Raw genomic sequence first — 16895 nt, forward strand, 5'->3', positions numbered from 1 at the left:
ATCAATAACTGTCTAAATATTTTACAATTGAAAGTATTTGCCCTAATGGATAAATAACAAAGCCCAGGCACAGAATTCTGCAGTAAGCCAAGGTCATTGCTGGTCCACGGGTACAAATATCTTGACTGTTAGAGTTAAGGCATTAAAACATGGCCCTGCTGTTTAAATTTTATAAAGCACACTAATAACCAGAAGCATGGAGCAAGGAAGATAGATTCTCTAGGCTGGAGTTATAAGTGAAGCCCTTTTTGCACAGGGTAAACTCATTACCCAAAGAGCTACACAGCATCAAAGCTGCACGTGTCACTGTGGTTATTGGCTGGGCTGGAAGGGAACGGGGTGACAACTCAAGTCAGACTTCAAAGGATGGATGAAAAAAAGTTGCATTGGATTTTCTGCAAAGTCAGTAACATAGTTTTGATGTTTTAATTCTTCTTGGAAAACAATTCTTTTTAATTCTTCCTACTGGCTTAAGATGCTTCTTTTCTGGGAATTAAAAAACACAAGCATAGGAAAACCCGCTACAAATCTCATTGCCATAACCATCCACTGCAACTTCACAGCCATATATGTTTATTTGCAGTTTAAATTGTAATTCAAGACTGTGCTTATTCATCACTCTCATAGGATACACCCAGTTTAGAGTCAGACCTGAGCAAGGTGCCAGCACAGGACATTTCTGTTGGCACCAGCACAGATTTGAGCAAAAGGTGCATTTCCATCACACTCACTAATGCAGTGATGTATAAAGTAGACCTGAATTCCCATAACGTGCAGAGGTTTGTATCTCACAAGCAGGTTGTAAGAAAATGGAACCCAATAGACTTGGTGTTTGTACAACACTGTATTAGTCAATGGGGCAGAACGTAAGTCCAAGTATATATATATAATCAGGATGACTTATCACAAGGGCTTTGAAGGATTAAGGCAGATTCCTATGATATTCACAACATTCTGAAAACACTGATGACAAAAGTAGATCTACTTATTGGTTACTCAATCATACAACTTTGCTTGCACCAGAAAAGAGCACACCTCCACATTCTGCAGTGTAACACCAAGGAAAGCACAGCAATAACAGCAGAGCAGCAAAGTCCTAGACAGCAGCAAGTGAAGATTTGCCCAAATACAACAGCCAGAGAAATAAAGGCAAAAAAAGCTGCTTACCTTCAGAAGAATACAGGTCCATAAGGATCTCTAATAAGAACCCCGTGCCTTCACTACCAACTCTCAAATGAGGGCTGGAAGGGGTGGATCCTGGCTCCAGCCCTTCCATCACTCAGATGCACTGCTCACACCTGTGCTCCCTTGGGTTGGCCCTGCCTTCCCACCAGGTGCTCCATCATTGCTTCAGGCTGTGACTCAGCGTTGCTGGTGATCAAAGTTTACTTAATATCATCTGTTGTTTTAGATGTTGTTCACTGTGCCAAAGCTAGCTGTCTGCTGTAAACAGTTCTAAATTTCTGAGGGTTTTTTAACTACAAAATTTAAAACAGATGTGGAACATGTATTTCCTTTCTCTGTTTGTGAAAAACAAATAGAATTTGTTTGAAAGTATTTCTTTCTCTTATGATTATGAATAAAGAAGACATTTGTAAAGTGAGATTTACTCCAAAGAGCCTTCCATGGTTCTTCCATTTCAACTGTCTGTATAAATCATAAATAGTCAGTATTCATCTTCAAGCATTAACTGCTGCTATTTCTGGTTTGTTCTATACTCTTCTGTTGAGTCAATGTCAAAAATAAATATTCTAGGAAAAGTAAAATGCACTGAACAGTTCTCTTTCACTGTAATGGCTATAATAAGCAGCATGATACTTTCAACCCATTACTGATGTAATTACCACAATTGTGAGGATGCACTCTGGGGGTAAGCTGCAAGAATCATAAAGCCAGAGGCCAAGCGTAATGGACTTGGGGCTGCATTCAAATACTAACTTGAATTAAATGGGGGCAAATTCACATATATCATAAGGAACAAACATTTCTTTAGACCTGCAGCTTCTTAAAGGCACCAAGAGCTGCAGGCAAGGCCAAACCATTGCAGACCCTCAGCCTTGTGCACCTGCTGTTACACTTTCCCATCCACGCTAACTCTCTCATCGCAGTCCCAATTTGCACAAGCAGTTGGGCAGCAGTTTCAGTGCCTCTCTGCCTTCAAAAAGCTGCGCTGCTGAAACAACAAACCCGAAGGGGCCCTTACACTGTGTGAGCGAGCAGATAATCAAAGCAGTGAAAAGGTGCAGCTGGGAGCATTGTTCTGAATGGCTGTTTCCTGTGATGAGGAAAGGCAGTGAGGGTCTATTAGCACTCATTTTCTTAGGGGTTCGTGTTTTTCCTTAACAGAGTTTTGCACAACTGTCAGCACACGTAGCTTAAAGCAGCCGGAGTGCGTGCTGAGAAAAGCATCCAAGCATGATTCAGAATAAAAGCATTAACAGAGTGCTTCTGCTTCAGCGTGTGCTCCCATCCAAGGCTTCGTTAGCTGCAATTAACTCCTGTGCTCCTTGCATGATGGTGGCTGCTTCCGAAAGCTAATGACACAAGCAAGGCGGTTATTTTCCTGTCTTCTGCACTCACTGAAGACTTCTGCACGCTTTATAGAAAATTCAAGTTAGATCACTTTCATCAGTGACTTGCATTACAGACATGCCAGGAGCTGCTCTCCTCTTTGACTACAGAGAGAGCTGGCAGGGCCTGCTAGAATCCAGCACTGGAATGCTTTCATCTAATAGCTGGTTTTGCTGGGGTGAGTGGTTACACTGTTCTGTGTTCAGGGACCCAAAAAAAAGCAGGGCAGAGTTTTTGGAAATAACTTGATTTTGATCTCTGCCCCAAGTAAGTAAAGTGAATCCGTATGCAACTCTGCAGATCTTGACCTTCCCAAATTAGACATTCAATAGTGAATAAAATTCTCAAGTTGTTTGTAGGTTTTCTGTGGGGTTTTGTGTTTTTTTTCCCCTGGAATAGCTATGGAATGGAAAGGGTCAAGCAGAGGCAGCTCTGTCTCTTCTAGTTGTGCTATCCCCTCTGAGATCACAGAAATCTACTTCCAGAACTGCCCAAAGAGTGGGGATCCCAGAGCTCCAGCACTGCCAGCACACAGCTGTCCTAAAGTGTGTGAGCAATCCCCATTTTCATGGGAAGAAGAGATCTGAGAATGGATGTCTTTCGTGCCTATAAGCAGACGAGAGCTATTATCTGTGAAATCCAAGCATCTGCAGTTAATTGGTGCGGACTTTGAATCATCGTTAACTGCTTTATTTCACAAAGCCCCAGTGCTACTCCTGTGGTCAGCTGGTAAGAGCAAAGCAGCTCTTCCCAACAGCCCTGTCTTTCATATTGTTGCAGAACGCATTCTTTGTTTGGGCAGAGTAGCAGAGCACTCCTCGTAGCCTTTTATTGCTTACCTCTCCACTGCAGTCAGTTACCTGATACCTATGAACAAGGTGACTTGGGTCATCTTAAAATCACACAAGCTTGTACTTGAAGATGAGCTCTAAACCAAGGTCTCATTGTTTGAAGTTCTTGAGTGGTTTATGAACAGTAAACAAAGATTTGCTATCTCTTTTTTAGATTTCCCTGTACAAAATCAGCTTAAAGGAGACTTGAGAATTCAAACCTTCCGGTGAGAAAATAAAGATACATTTAGGAAGCAAGACCAAACACAAAGCATGATGTACATTTTTCCTCTTACAAAATAGTTTCATGGGTTTGCTCATAGAATATCTTACTAGTGCCATGATAAAGTGCATTGCATTGTATTTTCTGTAATATATCATGTTTTCAATCTGGAAGGCTTATCGTATACCAAAAAGTTGCTTCTCTGACATACAGAAGATACTCCAAAATGTGAAATAATATGGACCCTGTTGCTACATTTCCAGGTTTGCAGAGCAGTGTGGATGAGGATGGGGAAGCTGCTTCATTTTCCCACTTCATGACTACACAGCTTTTTATTTCCTTCTGAGCCGTGGATGTGTAATCAGTGACTGTGATCATGTGCTCCACAAAAGCTATCACAGCACTGCTAACCACCTTCATAACCCTCATTTGAGAAATCTGCAATAACAATTCCAGTAATGAAAGGCATTTGCATACAGTTAATGTAAGCCTAATGCTTAAACAAGCTCTACAGAATATTAATCATCCTGATTTTCTGAGAGGTCATAGGAAAAAGTAAATCAAGACATGATTTAATTTATGGTGATGAGCCACTTAAATTGCATATTTGGAGAGGAAGGAGGCAAAGAGGGAAATCTGGGTAGGTTTGGAAGAAGCTTTGAAATGTCCAAACAAACATTTAAAAACAACTTAGGTAAATACAATTAGTAAGACACCAAAATGAGTTTCATGATCCAAAGAAGTTCCCACTGATCAAAATTGGACTGAAAGGAACAGACAAAAGAGAATGAGAATATGCACTGAAAACGTTACCTTTGGAAACATGAGTATATTTGTGCACAAAGTGGCAGATGCATATTTCTATGGTAAAAAGCTTTTTGGTAAGGAACAGTTGCTCTCTTATGATAAATTCCTTTCTATGAGAAAGCATGGGCCCTTTTCTTTCTGCTAAGCAAGCTGTTGAAACTGAGAGCATATACGAGTGGTTGACTTGTGGGAGTAATAACAACGTGAACACTGTTTCTGTAACTGATTTGTATAATTTAACTTTATTACGGATGACCTGGCATTTGATTTAATAATTCTATCACACTGTTATTATCCAAAATGCATTCATTCTTTTGTTATTTGAAAAAACGTACCTGAAAGTCATAAACCAGATTTGTCATGAATTCCATTTCAAAGTTAATAATGAAAACAAAAATCTAAATTTTAAGTCAAAAATTAGGAGAAATAGAATGATACTGAAGGTAATTTCCAGAAGGTTACACGTTCTCAAGAGAAAAGTAACCATTTCTCTTTTTTTTTTTCCTTTTTTTTTCCTTTTCCTAAATTTCTATGGGCAGGCAGTATAGTTATAAACTCTTGTGAAATGGAATCATCCATGCATGGAATCAGTGCACGCATCTGTTGCTAAACACTGTCATTAAAAATGAATTCACCCAGTGGAAAAACACTGTTCTCACAGTTTCAATTCATTGCTTTCTTCTCTCATCTCATATAACATTTATTTGAACAGTTACAGGTACATTTCTACTACTTCTGATTATTGTGCACCAGGACTTCACGTTGTAAAGACCTTTTTTGCATTAGGCCTTCTTTGCTGGGTGACAAAACAACTGTCCTGGATGCAGCTGGAAGGCTCGTGTGCTTGCAAAGGCCATGGTTTTTGGAGAGAAGGGAAAGCACATCTGCCTGCCCCAAGTGGAAACCACTGCACTGCATTGTGCAGACAGGGCTCCCAGCTGGCTCAGTGTGGCAGGAAGGGAAAAACCCCCAAAGCATATCTGCAAGGTGTGCCCTATAGCTTTGGCCTCTATATTTAGGTATCCTTACTTCGTGTGAGTAAGAACACTTCGTACTTGTAAGGAATGCATGAAAGTGAAGTCCAACATAAGCTTACAACTTCAATCCTTAAGGTAATAAAGACCAAAGAAAAATATTACTTGGAGAGAAATAGCCACCAATACAAATCCTGCACGACAATGAGTGTGCAGTGGAAAGCAGTGTGCTCTCTCTTAATGAAAAAGTAATCAAAAAGAAACCAATTATCTCAGATATGAAGGATTTAAAATACTACATTTTGATCTCAGTGCAGCTCCTGGAGCTGAAGAGTAGTGAAAATACTGACAGTCCCAATGTGGGAGAGATGTTCAAAGCCAGATAATTATCTGAAGAACAATCTGTGAAGAGGCAATCAGTTTTACTCAACACTTTCAGTTTGCTTTAGGAATGCAGACCAGAGGCTGAGGCGTTCTTTTCCTTCTTTTTGGCTTGCAAACCAGAAGAACTCTTAATTGGTAGCATGGGAAGAAGAATACTTTGAGTACTTCCCTGCTGTTGCCCACTCCTAGACAAACAGAATTTCTCACTTAAACACTAGTATGGACCTGAAGTTTCCATCTTTGAAGGTTCTATAAGGCTCAGGGAAAGATGGGGGAGGGGGGGGAAATCTGAATTAATGTGAAATAGTGAAAGTAGCAGAGCTGGCAGGGAGGATATTTTGCTCAGGAGTTGTATTTTCCAAATTCAAACAGCCCAGAGACACTCAGGGAAAAGCATTTCCTAGGAAATGTGTGTGACAGCTGTGTGGTTTGTTTTCTTAAATACAGTCCCTGTGGTAGTTCTCCTTAATTAAAAATTATTCCAATACAGTGAAGTAATACTTTACTTCTAATGTGACAATTACTCCCAATTTGCCATATAATTGCTCATCAGGAAAGGCAAACAGTTCCCAAGGCATCTACACAAATATTGCTATTTAGAAAATTACTTCACTAATATCCCACCCACTGTTTTGTCTTTCTGGAATCTGGTAAGGGCTCGTGTCACCAAAAGTTATTGCATTTCTCTTCCTGAAGAGATGGGTAACTGAGAGAGCTGTGTCAACAGCCAGTGGAATCTTCTCATGATCAAAACCACCACTTGAAAGAACAGTGAGCCATCAGATTTCTGAATAAAGGAGGAGATGGACCTGACAGAACTAAGAATGCAGCTTCCTCATTTATACAGCAGTGTATATCGGGCCATTAATCCATCTGCATAATTAGAAGATATGTGTTTAAAAATAAAAAGGCATTTCTTCAGCAGGGGTTGGAATTTGAACAAGTCTTATCTTCATGAGTCTCTGTCATTACAAAACAGGTAGTTTTTCTGAAAAATATTGTTTAGCACTGTTATCTGATCAGGGTAATACTGCAATGAGGTCATTTTCAGAAATGTTTTTGCTCATACTGTGAGCCCACAGCCTTTCTGTCAGTCCCAATGAAGCCAGACCTGCACGAGATGGATGCTCCCAGTGTTTCAGCAGCTGAAATCAGCTGCTCGCTGTAAGAAAAAAGAAAGTACTTTGGTAGGAACTTTCCTGCCATCATGAGTTATGTGATGTGCATGTATTTACATACATGTGTGCATTCACACACAGGTCTACAGGGCCATACATTCGTTTTCCTTATGAAGACGTAGTTTGAACCACTCAGGTTCAAACTCACAATCCATAGGAAAGCAATAAGGTTTGTTCTTTGCATGTATGAAAGTGGAACTTGTTTGTGTTACTTTAGCAAGAATTCAAACATCCTCTGTTCTTTTGCCTTACATCTGTCTGGATTGAATGAGAACGTGAAAAATGAATGAGATCCATGGATGTACAATGGTCATTCTAAGACGAAGTGGAACCTGGCAAACTACAACGTACTTAGATGAACACTGCCTGGCTTTTCTGTGAAGCTCAAATTTCAACCGTTCTTTTCAGAGCCTCTGTTAATCCAACTATTTGGATTAACAGTTTTTTTATCATCTTATTTTGTGGAGCTACAAAATACAACTGTTATAGTGGAGAGATCAGAATACCAAAGCAATTCCTCCTTTGATTTTTCTCTACTTGAGTTCCTCTGTGTATTTAAAGGCATACAGGGGCAAAATTTCTTCAGATTGCTGGGAACAATGAGTCCTGAAATCACTGAGTAAGTTGACCACGAGCAACACCAAACTGGCCCTGCTGAGCATCTCCAGGCAGTTTGATTGCAAACCTAACCCAGCAGGTCAGCAGTTCTGATGAGCTCAACATCTTATTTTGTAATAATAAAGAGTGAAAGGCCTTTCAAGCAGCTTGGCACAGCTCCACAGCAGAGCACAAACTTGCAGTTTGAGCTCCCAGTGCTGCTTGTGTAAGCCTGGCAAGGATGACAGCTTTCAGAATACACTGCATTTTTTGGCTTGCATGGTTTCCCAAAGCTCAGCCGTGCGCAGCCACCACAGCGCAGCACAGCGATGCCACAAGGAGCACAGCAGGGCCAGAGGCACTCAGCAAAATCATCACCTTGCAGATGGGCTGTGTTCAAGCAGGTCTGATCAGGCAGACTGCCTTCTCCACCTGGCCAGGAGAGCTTAGAGACAAAACCACTCTGCTAGTGTTTCCCTGTCATTCATGCTGATAAACTCTGGAAGCAAATCAGCATTAGGAAGCAAAACAACATATAATTGCCGTAGACGTGTACTGTGAAACAGCCAATTTGGCTGCAATTCAAATGAAAAATTACTATTGCTTTGCCTTCATTTGCTATCTTCTGTATCAGAGCTTGTTATTAGTCATATTTCTGGTGCACAGTCCAGGAATAATGCAGTTTAATACTCAGCAGGAAATGGGTATGTTGACATAATAACAGAAGTGTGTATATTTGGGTTGAATAATTACTTCTTTTCAAGGCAGGAAGGCTATGGAGCCATCCTGAAGCTGGATGTGACAAAAAGCTCAGGTTCAGACAGAATCTACCACCAGATAGTCACTTCAGTGATTAGGATAATAATCATTGGATACCACACTGTACACTAAATGACAATTAGACAAGTTTCTTATTACAAAAAATACAGATCAATTCCCTCTTACAGACATGCAGATGAAAATTAAGGGTTTCTTGGCACCATACTGTGAAATACAGGGCTTTTTCATATGCTGTGTGAATAGAATGTAGTTCCCTTTACTACAGTGGCCAGTTTCAGACCTTCACGTAACTCCCAATAACAGTAAAAAAAAGCCGGAGAACATCACTCAATCCCAAAAGAAATAATTATTAGTAGAAGTGAAAATCCTACCCATTAAAAACCCTCTCCTGAAAAGCTGTTGTGCTCAGGGCTCCTGTACCTCGCTGCCAATGGCCTCTCCATCCCACTGCCGAAAAATCTTGCTCTTCAACAACACATTTCTGAAAATTCATTCAGAAGCAAACAAAACTGACTGATTGCCAAATACCTTAGGAGAGATGTCCATGAGGAATGGAGGAGAGCAAAGACATTTTTAAGGCATCAGGATGTCCTTTCTGCACAACATTTATTGTGTTGGTAGATACCAGCTGTACTTTTCCCATACTTTCTTCATGAAGCATAGATCTGCGTGTTGTTTTGTGCTCCAGCTGCTCTCATTTATAATATGCTGCCATAATTCCAGATTCGTGCTTTTAATCCTAATGTTCTTGTTAGAAAAGGTGCTACTTTTTGACAACAGATGATCATCTTCTCTCCGGGACACTCCTGCAAAGCAGAGAAAAAGCAAACATGCTGCGAGGCTCACAGTGTTATTTCTGAACAGTAGAAGGAGGTCATCCAAACTCACTCCAGTTTTCACACACTGTGCCACCCTGCTAACAGGCTCATCTCAGAGATGCTGTCACTTAAGGTATGCTATGATGCTCTTGAAATGTTTTGTTTTGTTACGTTTTTCTCCAGATAACTAAAAGAAGACAAGGAAGATAACTGCCATGTCCATAAATGAAAGCAGCTTTCCTACAGTGTCTCCCACATCTCCCACACTGCATGACATTTCATTAATAAGGAGGAACAGGAGGACTTTGTGATTACTGCTACCAAACAGCAACATCTGAGAGCAGTGCAGAATGGGGAGCCCAGCAAGTGAATGTGCAGGATGTCACCTTCAGGACATTGGTAATATGAAAGAGAAATGTGTGATAAACGGTCAGTATATCGTGCTGAAAGTACTGCAAGAGATCAGTTTAAGACCAGCACAATTTGATTATTCCATTTTCCAAGAGTTCCAGGTAGGTCACGTCACTGTGGTGAAAGAAGACTCTTTATGGCACCTTCAAGCTAAACACTTCATCAGTAACTACAACAAACTGCAGATGGGGAAATATCTGCAGCCATTTAGTTCTGTGGTACAACTTTTTGGCTTCGCTTGCACCAACAGACGCCTTCCCTCAGCAGGAAGCAGCTTTGTGTCCCTCTCCCTTCATGGATCCCCTCCTTTGAGGAGGAGCCCTCACTCCCTCCCAGTGACAAGACCCTCCACCACTGAGTGTTACTCTCCTAAGCTGTATTTCAAGGCATGCTACTTAAAAAGTTAGCCACGAAAACTGAGTTATCTCTGTTATTTTTCTCCGTGTTTTTACTCACTAATCTGCAGAGTGCTTCTGTGTAGCTTTCCAAGGTCTTTCAGAATCATTAAAGAATTCTAAGGAAAAAAAACCAACCTCTTTTTCTATTTTGTAGCATTCAAAGATAAACAATTTTTCATGTGAAATTCAAGTGGTAGGCCTTCCTGATATCTTGTAGGTGAATGGAAATGTCCCAGACAATAACATTTTTGTTTCCTGTGCATGTGACGTAAGAGATGTTATGGCAGGCTGCAATCTCAGCCACTTGCAGTAACCATTTAATGCTTTAATTTTTTCCATTATATGTAATTTGGGACTCCTGGGCAGAGAAGTAAGGAGTGCATGGACAACCAACATAGCTAAAAGCTCTGCAATTAGCTGAGCGTGTAGTTCAGTGCAATTGACATTAGAATGAGTTTGGATTTGTAGTTTTTTAAGGCAGCTCTTGAAGCAGCATGTAGCAGTTCTCTTTTACAATAGTCTAAGCCTTACAACTGTCTCCAGATTCCTATTGCAATGGGGAAGCTCTGAAGCAGACTTCTTTCCACCAGTATCATTGCAGTGATTGTTGCCCTGATGTTGTCAAGAAATTGTGAGGAGAAAAATGGGGATTTTGATTTTCTGTCTTTTTTTGAAACCAAGATCATAGTGAGACCCTTTCTTTCTCTGAAATCCCCATCCCTGTGGATGACAAAGCTTTACTAGAGAAGTGACAAAAAGAAGTGGTGTCATGTTAATCTTCTGACCCAATATTCTGTGCCATATACATACAGAAAAGTCTTAAGAAAAGAGATCCATATGTGCACATCTGGGCACTGCAAAGGGATGGGGAACTAGAAGTAGCACACAGCATGCATCCAAGTAGGGTGGAAGCCAAAAACAAAGACTGGCTGGAGAACAGTGCAACCCCATGCTTTAGGCACAGGTCTTCCTGTGGGAAAAGAAAGCCTCCAAGCACAGAGCACCTGGCTGTAACCAGCCACTGACAGTGCTGGGAGCAGGACTGGGCTCAAGATACCCAACCACAATCAAAAGGCTCATTGCTTATCTGAAGGGCTTTGTTTCATTTTGTTTTCACATAGGGGAAATGCATTCATTAATCTGTTTATTGGTTCATTTAACCTGTGATTGCTGCTGGTAGCAAGCCTTTAGGACAGCAGTGAATGTTGAACAAAGAAGTTAATTGCTGAACACATTTCCCTTCCCTTTTTCCTATCAGCTGTGCAAAGCTCAGAGGGGCAGTGAGGAAAGGCACTCAGGGCAGCCACTTCCCTACGGTTGTTGGTGCTCTGGACTTCACAGACAGAAAGAATCTTTGGCAAAGCTCAGAGGCAACAAATGTTTAAGGCATTTTGTTGGTGTTACAAGGTATGGCTATGCAGAGTAGCACCAACTCAGCACAAAACGGGTAATGTAGAGCCAGCATCCTTTAAATCCACAGTACTTTCTTGGGTAACCCACCAGCACCACCTCTGTTAACCTGCCCCAGCTACAGCACAGTATTGGAAGTATAATACAGGAGGCCCTGTATGGTCCAAACAGCAATTCAGTACACAAGCTGTCCTTTACCTGTGACAAGGTCTGCAAAGCTTCTGGTTAATAAGCGCAGTCATAGTCCCTGCAGCCTAACTAGATGGAGGCCACTGAGTACAGTCCATGCAAGTGACAAAAGTGGGTTCTGGAGCTCAGCCACAATTGCCATGATTCCTAATTTTTTCTTTTTTTTGATTGCTGAACTTTTATTTTTATTATGATTTAGTTGACAAAGTGTTAATGAGTCGTACAGATGGATCTGAAAATGAAGGGCTGAGTCACTTCCTTAGACAAGAGATGCACGCTGTGTGTCAGATTGGAGAGCCTCATGGCTCCCAGCTGCTCGCCCTGCTCCCTGTCTCCATGTGAAGCCCTGCTTACATGACTGGCAAAGGAAAAAAGAAACTGGAGTGCCTTGTCAGCCTCCCTGCTGCTGTGTGCGAAAGGAGTCCACCCTGAGAACTGCAGGTAATTCTGAAAGATCTCGTGCAATCTTTCCCGTTATTTAGGCAATGGCTAGTTGATATGTCAGGAGCCTCCTTCAGGAGACAGAGCACTCACCAACCAGCAAAGCAGCAGCCTCAGGAAATGACACATACACTGCAAAATAAAAATCCTTCGGGAAAAAAAATAACTGACTTGCTGAGGACCTGCCAGAAGGTGCAGCCCATCAGAGTGATGGTTAACACAAGCAAGGTTGAGCTGCCAGTTCAACCCATCTATTGGACCTCTGGATGCCAAGCTGAAATGATTCACACTGATCTGCATTAACATAGACTTCTTAGGTAATTCCCAAATCCTCTTCAAAAGTTCAGCCCCATGGCTTAAAATATTCTTTCCTATTCCCTTCCTTCTCCCTGTTCCTCATAACTCTGCTCTCATGAAGAACAGCACTGTATCACCACTGCTCAGAGTGGGACAGTGATGCACATTTATGTTCTTTTCTGAATGAAGTCAGAATGAAGGAGATAAAGGCAGATAAATGAGAGTGAACTCAACTTAATCAAAATAATAATTTAGCCACTTTGCAGTTCTGACAGAAATAATACCCAATATGTGATGCAGTGTGTAATTAGATCTGCTTTCAAATAATACTGACGTTTCTAACGACCTAGCTAACTTAAGTGCTTAGTCATTGATTTATGCAAATATAATGGTTTTATTCTTGTTAATGAATTTTGAGAGGAAATGGCAAAATATGTTAAAATTAATTACATACAAGGAAAAAATGCATGTCAGTGACTGCACCAGCCTGAGTCAGAGCAAGCACACAGACTGAAGGCAAATCAGCCAACTCTGGCACACCTCAGCCGTAGAGCTTTAGGACTCTTGGGAAAAGTTAACGGGGTTTGACCCCTGCTGTGCTGAGTGTGGGATCTGAACTGCCTGATCTTGGGTCAAATTCCTGCTGAGCCCTGAACATGGCCAGGATTTCACAGCAAACACCTGTTGCTGGTTTTGCAGGCTTTACTGCTTTTGGCGAAGATGGGATTGGTTCTACAGAATATGAAGCTTAAGAGTGAGCTTGTAAAAAAAAAAAACAGCAAAAGGAATCCGGCGTGTTTTTAAGAGCAGGAGAGAACAGAGGAGAAATGAGTTCATCAAATCTAAGATAAATATACATAAAATCAGTTTCACAATCTGATCAGCACATAGGGATTATCAGCGGGGAAATAAAAATTTAGCCCATGTGCACATCAGATTCTTAATCAATCAATTTTGCCAGGCTCAGCCTAGAATTGAAATGATCTTGTCTGTGTACGACTAAAGGTTACACTTCCACCATTCAAATGGAAAAATGTATTCATAAAAAACACATCCATTAGCTTCACAATAGTAAGCACTCTATGCACCCAAAGAAGTTTCTTAAGAACAGGTAATACTGAGCCTCTTACCTGCAAACTGACAATTTTCAAAGCAGTTACTCAATTTGCTAGCAAACATTTCTTCCTGCAGTGCCTAGGAAGGAGAGGCTGGATGGTACTTAGGCACTAACGTCGATGTTTGCTGCTCTGTATATTTTGGTCTTCTTAATTTTCTGGTAACTTTTCTGGATATAAATTTAGGGAGCCCATTAACTCTATAACTATGTTATTTAGCACAACATTGTGAACAGTCTCCAGCATGATGTACTATCATTTCATATAGAACTTTTTATTCAGCCCCAAAGCATTTCAATAAAGCTCTAACAGCACTAGCAGTGACAATACTCTGGCTGTGCATCACCATGGTAATGGTTCAGAAAATAGCTTTCATTTGGGGTCAGAGACATCAACTGTTTTAATAGAATGAAAGTACAGAGTTCATCTTGATACAGCCTAAAACACTCATGAGCTAACTATTGCATCCCCAGCTCCTAAGCTTTGCACAGGAGGCAATGTTTAGGCCTCCATGTAAACCTGTGTGAGATTATGATTTATTTTATCCGTTTTTTCTGCACTGGTGTTTCTGTTCTCATTAGCTGTAACTTGAGGTTGGGTGATTCACTGTCTTCATTACATAGTAGTAGTAGGATCCTATGTGAGGATATTAAGCGCTGGCAATGAGCAATGTTACTTCAGAAGGAGGCTGTGAAAAGGTGAGTTATCTTCCTCAGAAAACAACATGTTATATTTGCAATTTTTGTGCAGTGATTCAGTTTTCTAAAAAAAAACCAAACTGGACACATGTTTGGGCTCACAGTGAATCAAAGGATTTCTTGATAAGGAGCAGTTTTGTTTGCATGCTTTGCTTTGTATCCCCTCTCATCTCAGTCACACTGCTGAGATTCCCTGCCTGCTGGAACACCAGACTGATGTCCATTTCTGGCTGCAGTATGAGAAAGTGGTTGGATTTTTTTTCCCTTTTCAATATCCAGGATTTGCCAGAGAATAACTACACCATTATTATCACACACTGTTTATCTTACATATTGATTGAAGGATCCACAGTGTCAAAGACTGGTGTAACTTGCAGACTGCCATTCTTACGTATTAATTCAGTCCTGCTCCCACAGTAGCACTGCCATTATGTGGTAGCACATTGTACCATTACAAAATTGCAGTTATCCAAATGATGAAATAACATCACACGCAGTGTCTGAATCCTGTAGCAGCTCTGCTTTTCATTCTCTTCACCCACTCAGCACTCAGGATAGTCACTGGCTGTTGCCAATGGTTTCTAGCACTTCAGGTACACTTTCCAAAGCAGGATCCTGTCTGAATGCTCCTGCAGTTCAGTGCTGTGGGCTCTCAGACACACACAGACCGCCCCTAAGTATTCACCTGCACAGTTAATCTCAGCTGTAGAAAGCATGACAAGAAGGTATGCGCTTAAGCAGTGGGCATTGCTTGAGAAGTTTTGTATTTTTTTTAAACGGAGATACTTTCCAAAGAGGAAAGTACAAAAAAAAAAAAAAGAAAAAAAAAAAGAAAGAAAAAGAAAAAGTCTGCTGGTGGGGTCAGGGTCAATGGAAGAAGTCCAGAGATTATTCCTTTCCTCCTTCCTTTTCCTCTCTTAGGGTAATTTCACCCCTTGAATCAGAGGAACAGTAATCACTTAAAGCCAGTGAAGCTCCTTTGTGCCTCTCTGTCCACGGCTGTGGTCTCTATTCATGGGAAGAGTCTCTCTTCAAAACCTCCTCTGATTCTTCTCTGCCTGTCCAGGCTCCAAATCTCAATGCCCTCCAGCACCAAGAGGCTGTTGTTCTGTGCAGACAGGCCCATAATCAAGGACTCAGGGGCATACATTTCTCTCTAGTCAGTCATGCAAGTAATTGTTAAGCTCTTTACAAATGCTGGCAACATGCTGAGGTCAGTTTTGTCATCACAGGGTGCAAAAGTGCAGGTAGCACAGGAAATGGAAGAAAAGTACAAGAAATGGATGCGGAGGAGGCAGGGAGTTATCATTTGACGATTATATCCCACATCTATGTTCTTTCATTGCTACTCAAATTAAAAAAAAAATTAAAAAAAGACAGATATGTGAAGGAAGAATCCTCTGCCTCTGTTTGGTACAGCAGTAGCCACACAAAGAGCTAGTGCAAGATGTCATCAGTGGGAGAATTAGAGATGAAGAGGAAAATGAACTGCGAGTGATATGAAGGGGAACTCTTCATTAATATTAAACTTCAGATTGAAATTGATTCAGATCCAGTACATACATATATTTGGGGGTTGGACTCGATGATCTCTGGAGGTCCCTTCCAACCCCTATGATTCTGTGATATATATATATATATAACATAGATGTCAAGTTACTGAAAAAAAAACCCACTTTGTTACAGTTATCGCTGGTTCTCTCCAAAGCATGCCATGTTTCTCATCAATGTGCTCTTTTTAAGATTATGGAATTTACCTTCAGCATATGTAAAGCCAGGAAACAGAAGCCATTTTGCAGGCGATTTCCAGACTGCATTCTTATCCGGATACATGAAGTGAGACACGAAACTTCTCTTCTATTACTGGCAGCTCTGTCAGAGGGAAATGTGATTTATTCAGTAATGCTCTGCAAAACTCTGACATCTTCATGGAAAACTTGGGACTAAATATGAGCTCTACCATAAAGAGGTGAGGATCTGAAGCTCAGCTTGTTTCTTCCCTCGAGATATTGTAGATGCACAGAATATCAATACATGAAGCACTTTTTCTCCTTACTTATCTCATTGTTGGAGGATTGGCCTTTTTTTTTTGATTGCTGACAGGATGAAAAAAGCAAAATACAAAAATAATTAAACACAACATTTCTATTTAAAGACAAAAGCACTGCAAATTCTTCCTGATTTGTTTTCACAGCCCAAAGCCGACAGATTTTCATCAACAAATTTGACTTGGTGTTTGCTTAGGACAAATTCTATTCAAACTTATTTATCACGTTAGTAAGACTGGCCAAGTGAGGCAAACAAAGCATTACCTGAGAGCATATTGGAATTTTACACTATGGCTAATGAAAGAAAGAGAAGAATTCTGAATCTTTTGGAAATCATTGGCAGATCTCCTGTAGTCACACACGTGCACACAAACCCAGCCACTGCAGACTGCTGGTCTACTTTTCAAATTACCAAGGACCTTACCCTTTGAGCACAGAAATGTGCAGACTTTAAGACCTTTCGTATTAAGAAAGATAGAGGGATGGTAATGTTACCATTTCTGTAATATTGATTAAATTTACAACTACCATTGATTTTTAGAAGAGAAAAATATTCAGTTCTGTTCCGTGGTCCTCAACAAATTCCCAGGGAGCCACAGAGTTTCTCTGAAGAACATTCTCGTGCCCTTCTGATAACAAGCAGCTCATCAAGCCGGGTGCCTGGCAGCCTACAGTAGGCAACAGCAAGTTGGACAAGGTCATTTTTTCAATTATCATCAGTTTTCC

The 16895-nt window shown here is 40.8% G+C and overlaps 1 protein-coding gene and 1 long non-coding RNA gene across 2 annotated transcripts in view; both read right to left on the reverse strand.

The window, feature by feature from the left end:
* Nucleotides 1-1264, reverse strand: part of LOC125701170 (formin-F-like) — a 40793-nt gene extending 39529 nt beyond the window's left edge. The window contains exon 1 of the mRNA XM_048962809.1: nucleotides 1168-1264. The gene's annotated coding sequence lies outside the window, so the exon portion shown is untranslated. The remainder of the gene's footprint in view (nucleotides 1-1167) is intronic.
* A 7216-nt stretch (nucleotides 1265-8480) lies between these two features.
* On the reverse strand, nucleotides 8481-16212 carry LOC125701255 (uncharacterized). Its single transcript, XR_007380186.1, has 3 exons — nucleotides 16082-16212; nucleotides 15879-15993; nucleotides 8481-9150 (listed from the first exon to the last, which is right to left on the reverse strand). It is a non-coding gene; the product is annotated as an uncharacterized LOC125701255 (long non-coding RNA).
* Between the last annotated feature and the right edge of the window lie 683 nt (nucleotides 16213-16895).

Source organism: Lagopus muta, chromosome 16 (genome assembly GCF_023343835.1).
Source record: "Lagopus muta isolate bLagMut1 chromosome 16, bLagMut1 primary, whole genome shotgun sequence".
Lineage (NCBI taxonomy): Eukaryota > Metazoa > Chordata > Aves > Galliformes > Phasianidae > Lagopus > Lagopus muta.